Source organism: Ranitomeya imitator, chromosome 2 (genome assembly GCF_032444005.1).
Source record: "Ranitomeya imitator isolate aRanImi1 chromosome 2, aRanImi1.pri, whole genome shotgun sequence".
Taxonomy (NCBI): Eukaryota; Metazoa; Chordata; class Amphibia; order Anura; family Dendrobatidae; genus Ranitomeya; species Ranitomeya imitator.
The window spans coordinates 394,846,637-394,864,179 of record NC_091283.1 but is presented as its reverse complement, the minus strand read 5'-3'; positions in this window follow the sequence as shown (position 1 = coordinate 394,864,179).

Here is a 17,543-nt window from a genome sequence, read left to right as displayed (position 1 = left end):
AACAAAAAAATGATATAAATGAGGTATCGCTGTCATCATACTGACTCAAAGAATAAAACTGCTCTATCAATTTTACCACTCGCGGAACGGTATAAACGCCCCCCCCCCCCCAAAAAGAAATTCATCTTTTAGTGTGTGACAGCTGCCAAACTAAAAAACCCGCTATAAATAGTAAATCAAACCCCCCTTTATCACCCGCTTAGATAGGGAAAAATAATAAAATGAACAAAATGCATTTATTTCATTATCCCTTTAGGGTTAGGGTTGGGGCTAAAGTTGGGGTTAGGGTTTGGATTACGTTTACGGTTGGGATTAGGGTTAATAATAATAATAATTTTTATATAGTGCCAACATATTCCGCAGCGCTTTACAAATTATAGAGGGGACTTGTACAGACAATAGACATTACAGCATAACAGAAATCACAGTTCAAAATAGATACCAAGAGGAATGAGGGCCCTGCTCGCAAGCTTACAAACTATGAGGAAAAGGGGAGACACGAGAGGTGGATGGTAACAATTGCTTTAGTTATTCGGACCAGCCATAGTGTAAGGCTCGGGTGTTCATGTAAAGCTGCATGAACCAGTTAACTGCCTAAGTATGTAGCAGTACAGACACAGAGGACTATTAACTGCATAAAGTGTATGAGAACATGATGCGAGGAACCTGATTATGTTTTTTTTTTTTTTTTTGAATGGGCCACACAGGGATAGTTAGGTTAATGCGTTGAGGCGGTAGGCCAATCTGAACAAATGAGTTTTTAGGGCACACTTAAAACTGTGGGGATTGTGGATTAATCGTATTAACCTAGGTAGTGCATTCCAAAGAATCAGCGCAGCACGTGTAAAGTCTTGTAGACGGCAGTGGGAGGTTCTGATTATTGAGGATGCTAACCTAAGGTCATTAGTGGAGCGGAGGGCACGGGTAGGGTGGTAGACCGAGACCAGAGAGGAGATGTAGGGTGGTGCTGATTCATGGAATGCTTTGAGGATGAGGGTAGTAGTTTTGTACTGGATTCTTAAGTAAATGGGTAACCAGTGTAATGACTGGCACAAGGTAGAAGCATCGGTGTAACGGTTGGTGAGGAATATGATCCTGGCTGCAGCATTCAGGACAGATTGGAGCGGGGAGAATTTGGTAAGAGGGAGGCCGATTAGTAGAACGTTACAATAGTCCAGGCGAGAATGAATAAGTGAAACAGTAAGAGTTTTTGCAGAGTCGAGTCAGATTAGGGTTGCGATTAGGGTTAGAGGTGTGTTAGGGTTAGTGGTGTGGTTAGGGTTGGGATTAGGGTTAGGGGTGTGTTGGGGTTAGGGGTGTGTTGAAGCTAGGGGTGTGGTTAGCGTTGCAAACACAACGTGACGCCCGCAGACTATTCCATCAAAGTATGCATTCCAAAATGGCGCTCCTCCCTTCCAAGCTCTGCCATATTCCCCCTCACATATGGGGTATCAGCGTACTCAGGACAAATTGTGCAACAACTTTTGGGGTCCAATTTCTCTGGATTCCCTTGGGAAAATAAACAATTGCGGGCTAAAAGATCATTTTTGTTGAACAAAAATGATTTTTTTTATTTTCATGGCTCTACATTATAAACTTTAGTAAAACAATTGGGGGTTCAAAGTGCTCACCACACATGTAGATAAGTTCCTTGGGTGGCTTAGTTTCCAAAATGGGGTCACTTGTGGGGGGTTTCCTCTGTTTAGGCACATCAGGGGCTCTCCAAACGCGACATCGCATCTGATCTCAATTCCAGCCAATTCTGCGTTGAAAAAGTTAAACTGTGCTCCTTCCCTTCCGAGCTCTGCCATGCGCCCAAACAGTGGTTTATCCCCACATATGGGATATCATCATACTTAGGACAAATTGCACAACAACGTTTGGGGTCCAATTTCTCCTGTTACCCTTGGCAAAATAAAATATTGTGGGTGAAAAGATCATATTTGTGAAAAAAATATGATTTTTTATTTTTACGGCTCTACATTATAAACTTCTGTGAAGCATTTGGTGGTTCAAAGTGCTGACCACACGTCTAGATAAGTTTCTTAGGGCAGGGGTGTCAAACCGCATTCCTCGAGGGCTGTAAGCAGGTCATGTTTTCAGGATTTCCTTGTACTGCACAGGTGATAATTTAATCACCAACTCATTATTTGTGTAGGTGATTAAATTATCACCTGTGCAGTACAAGGAAATCCTGAAAACATGACCTGTTTGCAGCCCTCGAGGGATGCAGTTTAACACCCTTGTCTTAGGGGGTCTACTTTCCAAAATGGTGTCACTTGTGGGGGGTTTCTGCTGTTTAGGCACATCAGGGGCTCGCCAAACATGTCATGGCATCCGATCTCAATTCCAGCCAATTTTGCATTGGAAAGTCAAATGGCGCTCCTTCACTTCTGAGCTCTGCCATGCGCCCAAACAGTGGTTTACCCCCACATATAGGGTATCGGCGTACTCAGGACAAATTGTACAACAATTTTTGGGGTCCAATTTCTCCTGTTACCCTTGGGAAAATAAAACAAATTGGATCTGAAGTAACTTTTTTATGAATAAAAGTTAAATGTTCATTTTTTTAAACAATCCAAAAATTCCTGTGAAGCACCTGAAGGGTTAATAAACTTTTTGAATGTGGTTTTGAGCACCTTGATGATGGGAGCAGTTTTTAGAATGGTGTCACTTTGGGGTATTTTCTGTCATGACCACCCCTCAAATTGACTTTAAATATGAGATGGTCCCTTAAAAAATGGTTTTTATAAATTTTGTTGTAAAAATGAGAAATCGCTGGTTAACTTTTAACCCTTGTAACTTCCTAACAAAAAAAAAATTGTTGGTGCCAAAATTGTGCTGATGTTAAGTAGACATGTGGGAAATATTACTTATTAAGTATTTTATGTGACGTACAGTGGGGCAAAAAAGTATTTAGTCAGTCAGCAATAGTGTAAGTTCCACCACTTAAAAAGATGAGAGGCGTCTGTAATTTACATCATAGGTAGACCTCAACTATGGGAGACAAACTGAGAAAAAAAAATCCAGAAAATCACATTGTCTGTTTTTTTTAACATTTTATTTGCATATTATGGTGGAAAATAAGTATTTGGTCAGAAACAAAATTTCATCTCAATACTTTGTAATATATCCTTTGTTGGCAATGACAGAGGTCAAACGTTTTCTGTAAGTCTTCACAAGGTTGCCACACACTGTTGTTGGTATGTTGGCCCATTCCTCCATGCAGATCTCCTCTAGAGCAGTGATGTTTTTGGCTTTTCGCTTGGCAACACGGACTTTCAACTCCCTCCAAAGGTTTTCTATAGGGTTGAGATCTGGAGACTGGCTAGGCCACTCCAGGACCTTGAAATGCTTCTTACGAAGCCATTCCTTCGTTGCCCTGGCGGTGTGCTTTGGATCATTGTCATGTTGAAAGACCCAGCCAAGTTTCATCTTCAATGCCCTTGCTGATGGAAGGAGGTTTGCACTCAAAATCTCACGATACATGGCCCCATTCATTCTTTCATGTACCCGGATCAGTCGTCCTGGCCCCTTTGCAGAGAAACAGCCCCAAAGCATGATGTTTCCACCACCATGCTTTACAGTAGGTATGGTGTTTGATGGATGCAACTCAGTATTCTTTTTCCTCCAAACACGACAAGTTGTGTTTCTACCAAACAGTTCCAGTTTGGTTTCATCAGACCATAGGACATTCTCCCAAAACTCCTCTGGATCATCCAAATGCTCTCTAGCAAACTTCAGACGGGCCTGGACATATACTGGCTTAAGCAGTGTGACACGTCTGGCACTGCAGGATCTGAGTCCATGGTGGCGTAGTGTGTTACTTATGGTAGGCCTTGTTACATTGGTCCCAGCTCTCTGCAGTATATTTTTACCTTGACACCCCCGTGTGGTTCTGGGATTTTTGCTCACCGTTCTTGTGATCATTCTGACCCCACGGGGTGGGATTTTGCGTGGAGCCCCAGATCGAGGGAGATTATCAGTGGTCTTGTATGTCTTCCATTTTCTAATTATTGCTCCCACTGTTGATTTCTTCACTCCAAGCTGTTTGGCTATTGCAGATTCAGTCTTCCCAGCCTGGTGCAGGGCTACAATTTTGTTTCTGGTGTCCTTTGACAGCTCTTTGGTCTTCACCATAGTGGAGTTTGAAGTCAGACTGTTTGAGGGTGTGCACAGGTGTCTTTTTATACTGATAACAAGTTTAAACAGGTGCCATTACTACAGGTAATGAGTGGAGGAAAGAGGAGACTCTTAAAGAAGAATTTACAGGTCTGTGAGAGCCAGAAATCTTGATTGTTTGTTTCTGACCAAATACTTATTTTCCACCATAATATGCAAATAAATTGTTAAAAAAACAGACAATGTGATTTTCTGGATTTTTTTTTTCTCAGTTTGTCTCCCATAGTTGAGGTCTACCTATGATGTAAATTACAGACGCCTCTCATCTTTTTAAGTGGTGGAACTTGCACTATTGCTGACTGACTAAATACTTTTTTGCCCCACTGTATCTGTGTGATTTAAGGGCCTGAAAATTCAAAGTTGGAAAATTGCTAAATTTTCACCAAATTTCATTTTTTTCACAAATAAATGTAAGTCATATCAAAGAAATGTTACCACTATCATGAAGTACAATATGTCACGAGAAAACATAGAATCACCAGGATCCATTGAAGCGTTTCAGCGTTATAGCCTCATAAAGAGACAGTGGTCACAATTGCAAAAATTGGCCTGGTCATTAACATGCAAACCATCCTTGGGGGTGAAGGGGTTAAAATAAACAGAGTTGCACTCACCTAACTCCCATTCCATTGAACCCAACATCTCCTGTAATAATGTTAATAGTAAAATGCCTCACCTGTCTGACGTTCTGCCCACTCTGCAATCCATGTCTGGGGATAAATAGTTTTCAACTTGAACTGTCCCAAGGTGAGACTGTCCATGCTGAGAACCACTGAGGAATGAGCTGCTGTGAGCGCAGTATCAGTGACTAGAAGTGACCTCATCGAGGTTACCACAGGTCAATGAGGATGCGTTCCCAGCTGGGCTAAAATGCAGTGACCTTAGCACCATGAGAAAAAAAATCACTGAGTTTATGGCGGTGAACTCACTGAGCTGAACTGCGGTGACTTTTTCCCATGGTGCTGAGGTCACGACAGTTCAGATGGCTGGGAATGGACCCTCAGTGACCGGAGGTAACCTTGATGTGATAGTCACTGATGCTGCGCTCACAGCAGCTCACTTATCAGTGGTTCTCAGCGCGGACGGTCGCATTTTGGCACCGTCAAGGTTGAAATCTATTTATCCTCAGACATAGATTATGGCGTGGGACAGAACATCGGACAGGTGAGGGATATTGCTGGTGCTTTATTTTTATTTAACTACAGGAGACGTTAGCTTCAATGGAATTTAGGTTAGGTGAGTATAACTGTTAGTTATTTTTAAATAAAAATGAAACGTTGTGTTTTCTGTTGATTTCAAATAAAGGACTTTATACTTGCTGTCTTTATTTACAATAACACTATAGCATTAGTGATGGATTGGTGTCTTATAGATGCCTCTCCATTACTAACCCATGGGCTTGATGTCATCAGACAATACAAAGGTGACTTCAAACCCACAAATATTACCCCACTTGCCACCGCTACAGGGCAAGTGGGAAGAGCCAGGCAAAGCAGCAAAATTGCCACATGTAATAGATGTGCCTTTTTTGGGTGGCTGTGGACTGCTATTTTTAGGCTGGGGGAGGGCCAATATCCATGGCCCCTTACCAACCTGAGAATACCAGCCCCCATTTGTCTGTTTTAGCTTGGCTGGTTATCAAAACTGGGGTGGATCCAGGCTCGGACTGGGGCACCGGGACACCGGAGAATCCTCCGGTGGGCTCAACCCCCAGCCCCTGCCTCCCTCATTTGTCCCTGCCCTGCATGCGGTGCACAGTTTATTTATTCTATAGCCAGCGGCCGGGCCCCAGCGCACAGGCTGTACGGAAGAATGTGAAGTGCTGCTGTGCAAGCAGCCGCACAGCAGCTGCTCGCTCCTTCACATGATGATCATCTCGCACTGCTGCCGACGGCGACGCCGAGTCTGTGCTCTTGATAAGAGCGGCCCGTGCGCAGCGTGGTGCGAGTGGCGACCTCACTGACTTCAGCCAGCACACAGCATAGACTGTGTGAGTCAGAGAGGAGAAGACAGGGAGCACGCACTGCACTGAGTCTGCAGCACGGGTCATCACCGACCTGTTTCTTGTTACTTTTCCCGCCCTCGACTCCACCTCTTCTTCACTAAAACTCTGGAGTCTGGACTAAGGGTGTTCTAATGCTGATTGGCTGACAGATGCAGGCAGGAGCAGCCAATCAGCATTAGTTTTCTTTGTGTGACCTCACAGTCACACAGGTCATAGCACACCTCAATGAGCTGTGCTGTGATTGGTCGTCTGTCCTCCTGCCCAAGCAGCACAGGCACACAGGCGCGCACTGTCTGCACTACTACGATCGGAGGCTGAGGGACGTCACATTTTTGTTGATGATTGCAGCCAGTCAGTAAGGACCTTACTGCCCCAGTGGGGCAGATTGCTGGACACACTGGGGGTAGTGCTGGACACACTGGGGGCAGTGCTGGACACACTGGGGCAATGCTGAGCACACTGGGGCAGATTGCTGGACACACTGGGGGCAGTGCTGGACATACTGGGGCAGATTGCTGAACACACTGGGGCAATGCTGGACACACTGGGGCAATGCTGGACACACTGGGGCACATTGCTGGACACACGGGGACAATTCTGGACACACTGGGGCAGATTGCTGGACACACTGGGGGCAGTGCTGGACATACTGGGGTAGATTGCTGAACACACTGGGGCAATGCTGAACACACTGGGGCAATGCTGGACACACTGGGGCAATGCTGAGCACACTGGGGCAATGCTGAGCACACTGGGGCAATGCTGGACACACTGGGGCAATGCTGAGCACACTGGGGCAATGCTGGACACACTGGGGCAATGCTGAGCACACTGGGGCAGATTGCTGGACACACTGGGGCAGTGCTGGACATACTGGGGCAGATAGCTGAACACACTGGGGCAATGCTGGACACACTGGGGCAATGCTGGACACACTGGGGCAGATTGCTGGACACACTGGGGCAATTCTGGACACACTGGGGCAATTCTGGACACACTGGGGCAGATTGCTGGACACACTGGGGGCAGTGCTGGACATACTGAGGCAGATTGCTGAACACACTGGGGCAATGCTGGACACACTGGGTCAATGCTGGACACACTGGGGCAATGCTGGACACACTGGGGCAGATTGCTGGACACACTGGGGCAATGCTGGACACACTGGGGCAATGCTGGACACTGGGGCACATTGCTGGACACACTGGGGCAGTGCTGGACATACTGGGGCAGATTGCTGAACACACTGGGGCAATGCTGGACACACTGGGGCAATGCTGGACACACTGGGGCAATGCTGGACACACTGGGGCAGATTGCTGGACACACTGGGGCAATTCTGGACACACTGGGGCAATTCTGGACACACTCGGGCAGATTGCTGGACACACTGGGGGCAGTGCTGGACATACTGAGGCAGATTGCTGAACACACTGGGGCAATGCTGAACACACTGGGGCAATGCTGGACACACTGGGGCAATGCTGAGCACACTGGGGCAGATTGCTGGACACACTGGGGCAGTGCTGGACATACTGGGGCAGATTGCTGAACACACTGGGGCAATGCTGGACACACTGGGGCAATGCTGGACACACTGGGACAGATTGCTGGACACACTGGGGCAATTCTGGACACACTGGGGCAATTCTGGACACACTGGGGCAGATTGCTGGACACACTGGGGGCAGTGCTGGACATACTGAGGCAGATTGCTGAACACACTGGGGCAATGCTGGACACACTGGGGCAATGCTGGACACACTGGGGCAATGCTGGACACACTGGGGCAGATTGCTGGACACACTGGGGCAATGCTGGACACACTGGGGCAATGCTGGACACACTGGGACAGATTGCTGGACACACTGGGGGCAGTGCTGGACATACTGGGGCAGATTGCTGAACACACTGGGGCAATGCTGGACACACTGGGGCAATGCTGGACACACTGAGGCAATGCTGGACACACTGGGGCAGATTGCTGGACACACTGGGGCAATTCTGGACACACTGGGGCAATGCTGGACACACTGGGGCAGATTGCTGGACACACTGGGGGTAATATGCTGGAGACACTGGGGCAGATTGCTGGACACACTGGGGCAATGCTGGACACACTGGGGCAATGCTGGACATACTGGGGGTAATATGCTGGACACACTGGGGCAGGACTGGAGGCATGGGCACAATGTAGATACAGGGCATGATTGGAGACACGGGGCAGAGTGAAAGACATGGGGCAGGATTGGATCATGGGGCAGGATGGATATGATTGAGACAGATGGGGCAGGATGGATACTCATGAGGGCAGGATGCGAGAACATATGGCTGGAGCCAGGAATGAGATAAACGGGGCCAGGATGGGGGATATTATTACCATAGGGGCTAATTAAGGGATATTATTACTGCAGTGATGTATTTATTTTATTTTTTGAGTATACTGTTTTAAATGGGGGGGGGGGGGGGTCCTGTTACTGTGTAGAGTGACATTATATCGCCTTTTTTTCTCCATGTGGTGTAATGTAGAAGTTGTGAAAAATTAAGTAATGTGTTCTGCAAGCAGAGCTCGAGATAACTGTGTTATTTCCTGCAGAAACGAGTCCTGGCTGGAAGAAATGATGGCGGTCTATGCTGGATGAAAGATGAAGGACTTCACCTAGAGACGTCACTGGTGAGTCAGTGTTACCTATACACTGACACTATACACTGTATACTATATACAGAGGTCCTGTGTACAATGTCACCAGTGATCACTGTATTACCTATACAGTTAGGTCCATATATATTTGGACAGAGACAACATTTTTCTAATTTTGGTTATAGACATTACCACAATAAATTTTAAACAAAACAATTCAGATGCAGTTGAAGTTCAAACTTTCATCTTTCATTTGAGGGTGTCCACATTAAAATTGGATGAAGGGTTTAGGAGTTGTAGCTCCTTAACATGTGCCACCCTGTTTTTAAAGGGACCAAAAGTAATTGGACAGATTCAATAATTTTAAATAAAATGTTCATTTTTAGTACTTGGTTGAAAACCCTTTGTTGGCAATGACTGCCTGAAGTCTTGAATTCATGGACATCACCAGACGCTGTGTTTCCTCCTTTTTGATGCTCTCCCGAGCCTTCACTGCGGTGGTTTTCAGTTGCTGTTTGTTTGTGGGCCTTTCTGTCTGAAGTTTAGTCTTTAACAAGTGAAATGCATGCTCAATTGGGTTGATATCAGGTGACTGACTGCCATTCAAGAATTTTCCACTTCTTTGCTTTAATAAACTCCTGGGTTGCTTTGGTTTTATGTTTTGGGTCATTGTCCATCTATAGTATGAAACGATGACCAATCAGTTTTACTGCATTTGGCTGGATCTGACCACACAGTATGGCTCTGAATACCTCAGAATTCACTCGGCTGCTTCTGTCCTGTGTCACATCATCAATAAACACTTGTGACCCAGTGCCACTGGCAGCCATGCATGCCCAAGCCATCACACTGCCTCTGTCGTGTTTTACAGATGATGTGGTATGCTTTGGATCATGAGCTGTACCACGCCTTCGCCATACTTTTCTCTTTCCATCATCCTGGAAGAGATTGATCTTTGTTTCATCTGTCCAAAGAATGTTCTTCCAGAACTGTGCTGGCTTTTTTAGATGTTTTTTCGCAAAGTCCAGTCTAGCCTTTTTATTCTTGATGCTTATGAGTGGCTTGCACCGTGCAGTGAACCCTCTGTATTTACTTTTATGCAGTCTTCTCTTTATGGTAGATTTGGATATTGATACGCCGACCTCCTGGAGAGTGTTGTTCACTTAGTTGGCTGTTGTGAAGGGGTTTCTCTTCACCATGGAGATTATTCTGCAATCATCCACCACTGTTGTCTTCCGTGTGTGCCCAGGTTTTTTTGCATTGATGAGTTCCCCAGTGCTTTCTTTCTTTCTCAGGATGTACCAAACTGTAGATTTTGCCACTCCTAATATTGTAGGATTTTCTTGGATGTGTTTTTTCTGTTTTCACAGCTTAAGGATGGCTTGTTTCACCTGCATGGAGAGCTCCTTTGACCGCATGTTTACTTCACAGCAAAACCTTCCAAATGCAAGCACCACACCTCAAATCAACTCCAGGCCTTTTATCTGCTTAATTGAGAATGACATAACGAAGGGATTGCCAACACCTGTCCATGAAAGAGCCTTGGAGTCAATTGTCCAATTACTTTTGGTCCCTTTAAAAACAGGGTGGCACAAGTTAAAGGGAAGGTACCGCGTTTGTAGGTCATTAATAAATCACTGTAATGTAGCATAACATGCTGCTATAAGCAAGTTTGAAATGCATGTGAAACAGATTTCATGTGTTATATGAGTTAAAAGAATGCACTGGGGTCTGACATCATGGTTTTGCAGCAGTAGCAGGGCCCTATCAGTGTCAGATTACGGCACCCCATGGACATAGGAGATAATAGACCAGCACGGACCCTATCTGTAACATTGCAGCAGCATTAGCAGTGAGCTGGGCCCGCCTCTGTGGGCTGCACAACTCACTGCTGTAGGTGTGACTAGCTGCCATTTTATTATAGCCCTGTGCTCTCTATCGCAGGACAGAAGCAGCCCTCACTGCTCCTCTGTACTCCAGGCAGGCATCCTCTGCTCCTCACAAGCTGCCCTGTGTTTTTCTCCTGCTGTGTCTCCGCCTCCCCCTCACACACAGTCCCTGTGATCTCCTGTAAGCTGCACTAGCAGCCTGCAGAGAGGGAGGTGACACCTGGAGAGAGAGAGCACAGCAGCTGACAGGACAGGGATTAAGGTGGGGGAAGGGGAATGGCAAGAATGTTATTCACAAAAAATGCTGCTGGGTCCACTGTGTTCTGCTCCTCTGTAAACAAGCTGTGCCTCTGATGCAGTAACTGCTGGTGATAGCAGGTCACAGGGCAGTCACACACAAAATGGTGCTGCCCTGTGATGCTGCTCTTCATTCTTACTGTTAGGCCGGCGTCACACACAGCGTAAAACAATACGGTCCGTATATTACGGCCGTAATACGCTGAAAAGTCCCCAAAAAAATGGTCCGTTGCTCCTCCGTAGGCAGGCTGTGTCAGCGTTTTTTGCGCATGGCATCCTCCGTATGTAATCCGTATGGCATCCGTACTGCGTGGTTTTCTCGCAGGCTTGCAAAACCAACATACCGCTATAGAAGTGATCCATGTGTCCCAAAAAGAAAAGAATATATATATATATATATATATGTCAGTAGACACATATATGTATATATATTAATACTTATTCCAGCGCTATACAGCTTGAAAGCCGGTAATTCAATTACCGGCTTTTTCTTTCTCCTTCATAAAACCCGACATGATTTGAGACATGGTTTACATACAGTAAACCATGTCTTCTCTCCATTTTTTTTGCAGATTCCACACTACTAATGTTAGTAGTGTGTATCTGCAAAATTTGGCCGTTCTAGCTCTTAAAATAAAGGGTTAACTGGCGGAAAAAATTGGCGTGGGCTCCCGCGCAATTTTCTCCGCCAGAGTAGTAAAGCCAGTGACTGAGGGCAGATATTAATAGCCTGGAGAGGGTCCACGGTTATTGGCCCCCCCCTGGCTAAAAATATCTGCCCCCAGCCACCCCAGAACAGGCACATCTGGAAGATGCGCCTATTCTGGCACTTGGCCACTCTCTTCCCATTCCCGTGTAGCGGTGGGATATGGGGTAATGAAGGGTTAATGCCACCTTGCTATTGTAAGGTGACATTAAGCCTAATTAATAATGGAGAGGCGTCAATTATGACACCTATCCATTATTAATCCAATTGTAGTGAAGGGTTAAATAAAACACAAACACATTCTTTAAAATTATTTTAATGAAATAAAAACAATGGTTGTTGTAGTATTTTATTCAACGCCCAATCCAGTCACTGAAGACCCTCGTTCTGTGAGTAAAGAAACATAATAAACCAACAATATACTTACCCTCCGCAGATCTGTAACGTCCAACGATGTAAATCCTTCTGAAGGGGTTAAAACATTTTGCAGCAAGGAGCTGTGCTAATGCAGGCTGCTCCTCGCTGCAAAACCCCAGGGAATGAGGCTAAAAATAGATCAATGATCTATATTTAGCATCATTTGCGGTGAGGCGCCCTCTGCTGGCTGTTCATAGATCGTGGGAAATTACCTAGAAAGCTCCCTGGCTCCCTGGCTTTCTAGGTAAATTTCCCAGGTAATTAGGCTTTCTAGGTAAATTTCTAGGTAATTTCCCACGATCTATGAACAGCCAGCAGAGGGCGCCTCACCGCAAATGATGCTAAATATAGATCATTGATCTATTTTTAGCCTCATTCCCTGGGGTTTTGCAGCGAGGAGCAGCCTGCATTAGCACAGCTCCTTGCTGCAAAATGTTTTAACCCCTTCAGAAGGATTTACATCGTTGGACGTTACAGATCTGCGGAGGGTAAGTATATTGTTGGTTTATTATGTTTCTTTACTCACAGAACGAGGGTCTTCAGTGACTGGATTGGGCGTTGAATAAAATACTACAACAACCATTGTTTTTATTTCATTAAAATAATTTTAAAGAATGTGTTTGTGTTTTATTTAACCCTTCACTACAATTGGATTAATAATGGATAGGTGTCATAATTGACGCCTCTCCATTATTAATTAGGCTTAATGTCACCTTACAATAGCAAGGTGGCATTAACCCTTCATTACCCCATATCCCACCGCTACACGGGAATGGGAAGAGAGTGGCCAAGTGCCAGAATAGGCGCATCTTCCAGATGTGCCTGTTCTGGGGTGGCTGGGGGCAGATATTTTTAGCCAGGGGGGGGCCAATAACCGTGGACCCTCTCCAGGCTATTAATATCTGCCCTCAGTCACTGGCTTTACTACTCTGGCGGAGAAAATTGCGCGGGAGCCCACGCCAATTTTTTCTGCCAGTTAACCCTTTATTTTAAGAGCTAGAACGGCCAAATTTTGCAGATACACACTACTGACATTAGTAGTGTGGAATCTGCAAAAAAAATGGAGAGAAGACATGGTTTACTGTATGTAAACCATGTCTCAAATCATGTCGGGTTTTAGGAAGGAGAAGGAAAAAGCCGGTAATTGAATTACCGGCTTTCAAGCTGTCTAGCGCTGGAATAAATATTAATATATATACATATATGTGTCTCACTGACATATATATATATATCTACCTATTCTATGTGTACACATTTATTCTACCTATTGGACTGTAAGCTGTCAGTGTGATTTTACTGTACACCGCACTGAATTACCGGCTTTTCTCTCTAACAGCGCTGCGTAAACCAGGGATTCAAGCTTCAGGAGGCTAATTTGCATATTCCAGGTGCCTTCTGGGAGAAGCGAAGTCTCCCTAAGCTAGAAGATCGTTGGGTACAGCCGGGACCAGCTGCTTCGAAAGCATCACCAAACCAGGGATTCAAGCTTCAGGAGGCTAATTTGCATATTCCAGGTGCCTTCTGGGAGAAGCGAAGTCTCCCTAAGCTAGAAGATCGTTGGGTACAGCCGGGACCAGCTGCTTCGAAAGCATCACCAAACCAGGGATTCAAGCTTCAGGAGGCTAATTTGCATATTCCAGGTGCCTTCTGGGAGAAGCGAAGTCTCCCTAAGCTAGAAGATCGTTGGGTACAGCCGGGACCAGCTGCTTCGAAAGCATCACCAAACCAGGGATTCAAGCTTCAGGAGGCTAATTTGCATATTCCAGGTGCCTTCTGGGAGAAGCGAAGTCTCCCTAAGCTAGAAGATCGTTGGGTACAGCCGGGACCAGCTGCTTCGAAAGCATCACCAAACCAGGGATTCAAGCTTCAGGAGGCTAATTTGCATATTCCAGGTGCCTTCTGGGAGAAGCGAAGTCTCCCTAAGCTAGAAGATCGTTGGGTACAGCCGGGACCAGCTGCTTCGAAAGCATCACCAAACCAGGGATTCAAGCTTCAGGAGGCTAATTTGCATATTCCAGGTGCCTTCTGGGAGAAGCGAAGTCTCCCTAAGCTAGAAGATCGTTGGGTACAGCCGGGACCAGCTGCTTCGAAAGCATCACCAAACCAGGGATTCAAGCTTCAGGAGGCTAATTTGCATATTCCAGGTGCCTTCTGGGAGAAGCGAATTTTTGCCTGTAGGACATTATTGCAAGAGAGCTTGGCTGAGTAGATTACACAAGAAGGAAAACACACAGCAAGTCAGCAGGATCTAGGAGCAACATGGCAGATGTGACAACCTACATGGTGAGCTGCAGCATGTGCTACATGTTCACAGATCGACCAGAAGAAGAATCCAATTTCACCTGTCAGAAGTGTAGACTAGTGGCCCTTTTAGAAGAAAAGGGCGGGGTCTGGAAGAAAGAATAGCAACTTTGAAACTCATCAAAGAGAATGAAGACTTTCTAGACAGAACAGAAGCATCTCTACTGGTCACAGAAGGTGCAAAAAGTGTCAGAGAACCTCCAAAAGCAGATGAGTGGAAGCATGTGACCAAAAGAAGCAAGAAGACCATGGAGAAATCACCAACCACACAACTGAAGAACCGATATCAAATCTTTGTAGAGGATGAAGATGGCACACCTAAGAATGAAGCAATACCAGCAAGCAAAAAAGAAAAGGGCACACAGCAACAAGTGACAGCAAAAAGTACAGCCAAGAAGCAACGAAGAGTGGTGGTGGTGGGAGACTCACTACTGAGAGGCACCGAAGCAGCCATCTGCAGACCGGACATAACTGCAAGAGAAGTATGCTGCCTTCCAGGTGCGATGATCAAGGATGTGACCGATAGGATACCAAAGCTCTTCAGCTCCAAGGACGTCCACCCATTTCTTCTGATACATGTTGGCACCAATGACACGGCAAGGAAGGACCTACCGACAATCTGCAAGGACTTTGAAGAGTTGGGGAAGAAAGTAAAGGAACTGGATGCACAGGTAGTTTTTTCTTCTATCCTTCCAGTAGATGGGCATGGCACCAGGAGATGGAACAGGATCCTTGATGCAAACAACTGGCTAAGACGATGGTGCAGACAACAAGGATTTGGATTCCTGGACCACGGTGTGAATTACTGGTATGATGGACTCCTCGCCAGAGACGGACTACACCTCAACAAACCTGGGAAACACACATTCGCCAGAAGACTCGCTACACTCATCAGGAGGGCGTTAAACTAGAAGAAGAGGGGACGGGAAGAAAAACATTAGACTCGAACAAAGACGACCCAGGAAAACATACTCAGAAGGGAGGTAAGAACATTTCTAAAACAATCCACAGTGAGGAGATTGGAACAAAACAAAATCCTCTAAACTGCATGCTCGCAAACGCCAGAAGCCTGACAAACAAGATGGAAGAACTAGAAGCAGAAATATCTACAGGTAACTTTGACATAGTGGGAATAACCGAGACATGGTTAGATGAAAGCTATGACTGGGCAGTTAACTTACAGGGTTACAGTCTGTTTAGAAAGGATCGTAAAAATCGGAGAGGAGGAGGGGTTTGTCTCTATGTAAAGTCTTGTCTAAAGTCCACTTTAAGGGAGGATATTAGCGAAGGGAATGAGGATGTCGAGTCCATATGGGTTGAAATTCATGGAGGAAAAAATGGTAACAAAATTCTCATTGGGGTCTGTTACAAACCCCCAAATATAACAGAAAGCATGGAAAGTCTACTTCTAAAGCAGATAGATGAAGCTGCAACCCATAATGAGGTCCTGGTTATGGGGGACTTTAACTACCCGGATATTAACTGGGAAACAGAAACCTGTGAAACCCATAAAGGCAACAGGTTTCTGCTAATAACCAAGAAAAATTATCTTTCACAATTGGTGCAGAATCCAACCAGAGGAGCAGCACTTTTAGACCTAATACTATCTAATAGACCTGACAGAATAACAAATCTGCAGGTGGTTGGGCATTTAGGAAATAGCGACCACAATATTGTGCAGTTTCACCTGTCTTTCACTAGGGGGACTTGTCAGGGAGTCACAAAAACATTGAACTTTAGGAAGGCAAAGTTTGAACAGCTTAGAGATGCCCTTAATCTGGTAGACTGGGACAATATCCTCAGAAATGAGAATACAGATAATAAATGGGAAATGTTTAAGAACATCCTAAATAGGCAGTGTAAGCGGTTTATACCTTGTGGGAATAAAAGGACTAGAAATAGGAAAAACCCAATGTGGCTAAACAAAGAAGTAAGACAGGCAATTAACAGTAAAAAGAAAGCATTTGCACTACTAAAGCAGGATGGCACCATTGAAGCTCTAAAAAACTATAGGGAGAAAAATACTTTATCTAAAAAACTAATTAAAGCTGCCAAAAAGGAAACAGAGAAGCACATTGCTAAGGAGAGTAAAACTAATCCCAAACTGTTCTTCAACTATATCAATAGTAAAAGAATAAAAACTGAAAATGTAGGCCCCTTAAAAAATAGTGAGGAAAGAATGGTTGTAGATGACGAGGAAAAAGCTAACATATTAAACACCTTCTTCTCCACGGTATTCACGGTGGAAAATGAAATGCTAGGTGAAATCCCAAGAAACAATGAAAACCCTATATTAAGGGTCACCAATCTAACCCAAGAAGAGGTGCGAAACCGGCTAAATAAGATTAAAATAGATAAATCTCCGGGTCCGGATGGCATACACCCACGAGTACTAAGAGAACTAAGTAATGTAATAGATAAACCATTATTTCTTATTTTTAGTGACTCTATAGCGACAGGGTCTGTTCCGCAGGACTGGCGCATAGCAAATGTGGTGCCAATATTCAAAAAGGGCTCTAAAAGTGAACCTGGAAATTATAGGCCAGTAAGTCTAACCTCTATTGTTGGTAAAATATTTGAAGGGTTTCTGAGGGATGTTATTCTGGATTATCTCAATGAGAATAACTGTTTAACTCCATATCAGCATGGGTTTATGAGAAATCGCTCCTGTCAAACCAATCTAATCAGTTTTTATGAAGAGGTAAGCTATAGACTGGACCACGGTGAGTCATTGGACGTGGTATATCTCGATTTTTCCAAAGCGTTTGATACCGTGCCGCACAAGAGGTTGGTACACAAAATGAGAATGCTTGGTCTGGGGGAAAATGTGTGTAAATGGGTTAGTAACTGGCTTAGTGATAGAAAGCAGAGGGTGGTTATAAATGGTATAGTCTCTAACTGGGTCGCTGTGACCAGTGGGGTACCGCAGGGGTCAGTATTGGGACCTGTTCTCTTCAACATATTCATTAATGATCTGGTAGAAGGTTTACACAGTAAAATATCGATATTTGCAGATGATACAAAACTATGTAAAGCAGTTAATACAAGAGAAGATAGTATTCTGCTACAGATGGATCTGGATAAGTTGGAAACTTGGGCTGAAAG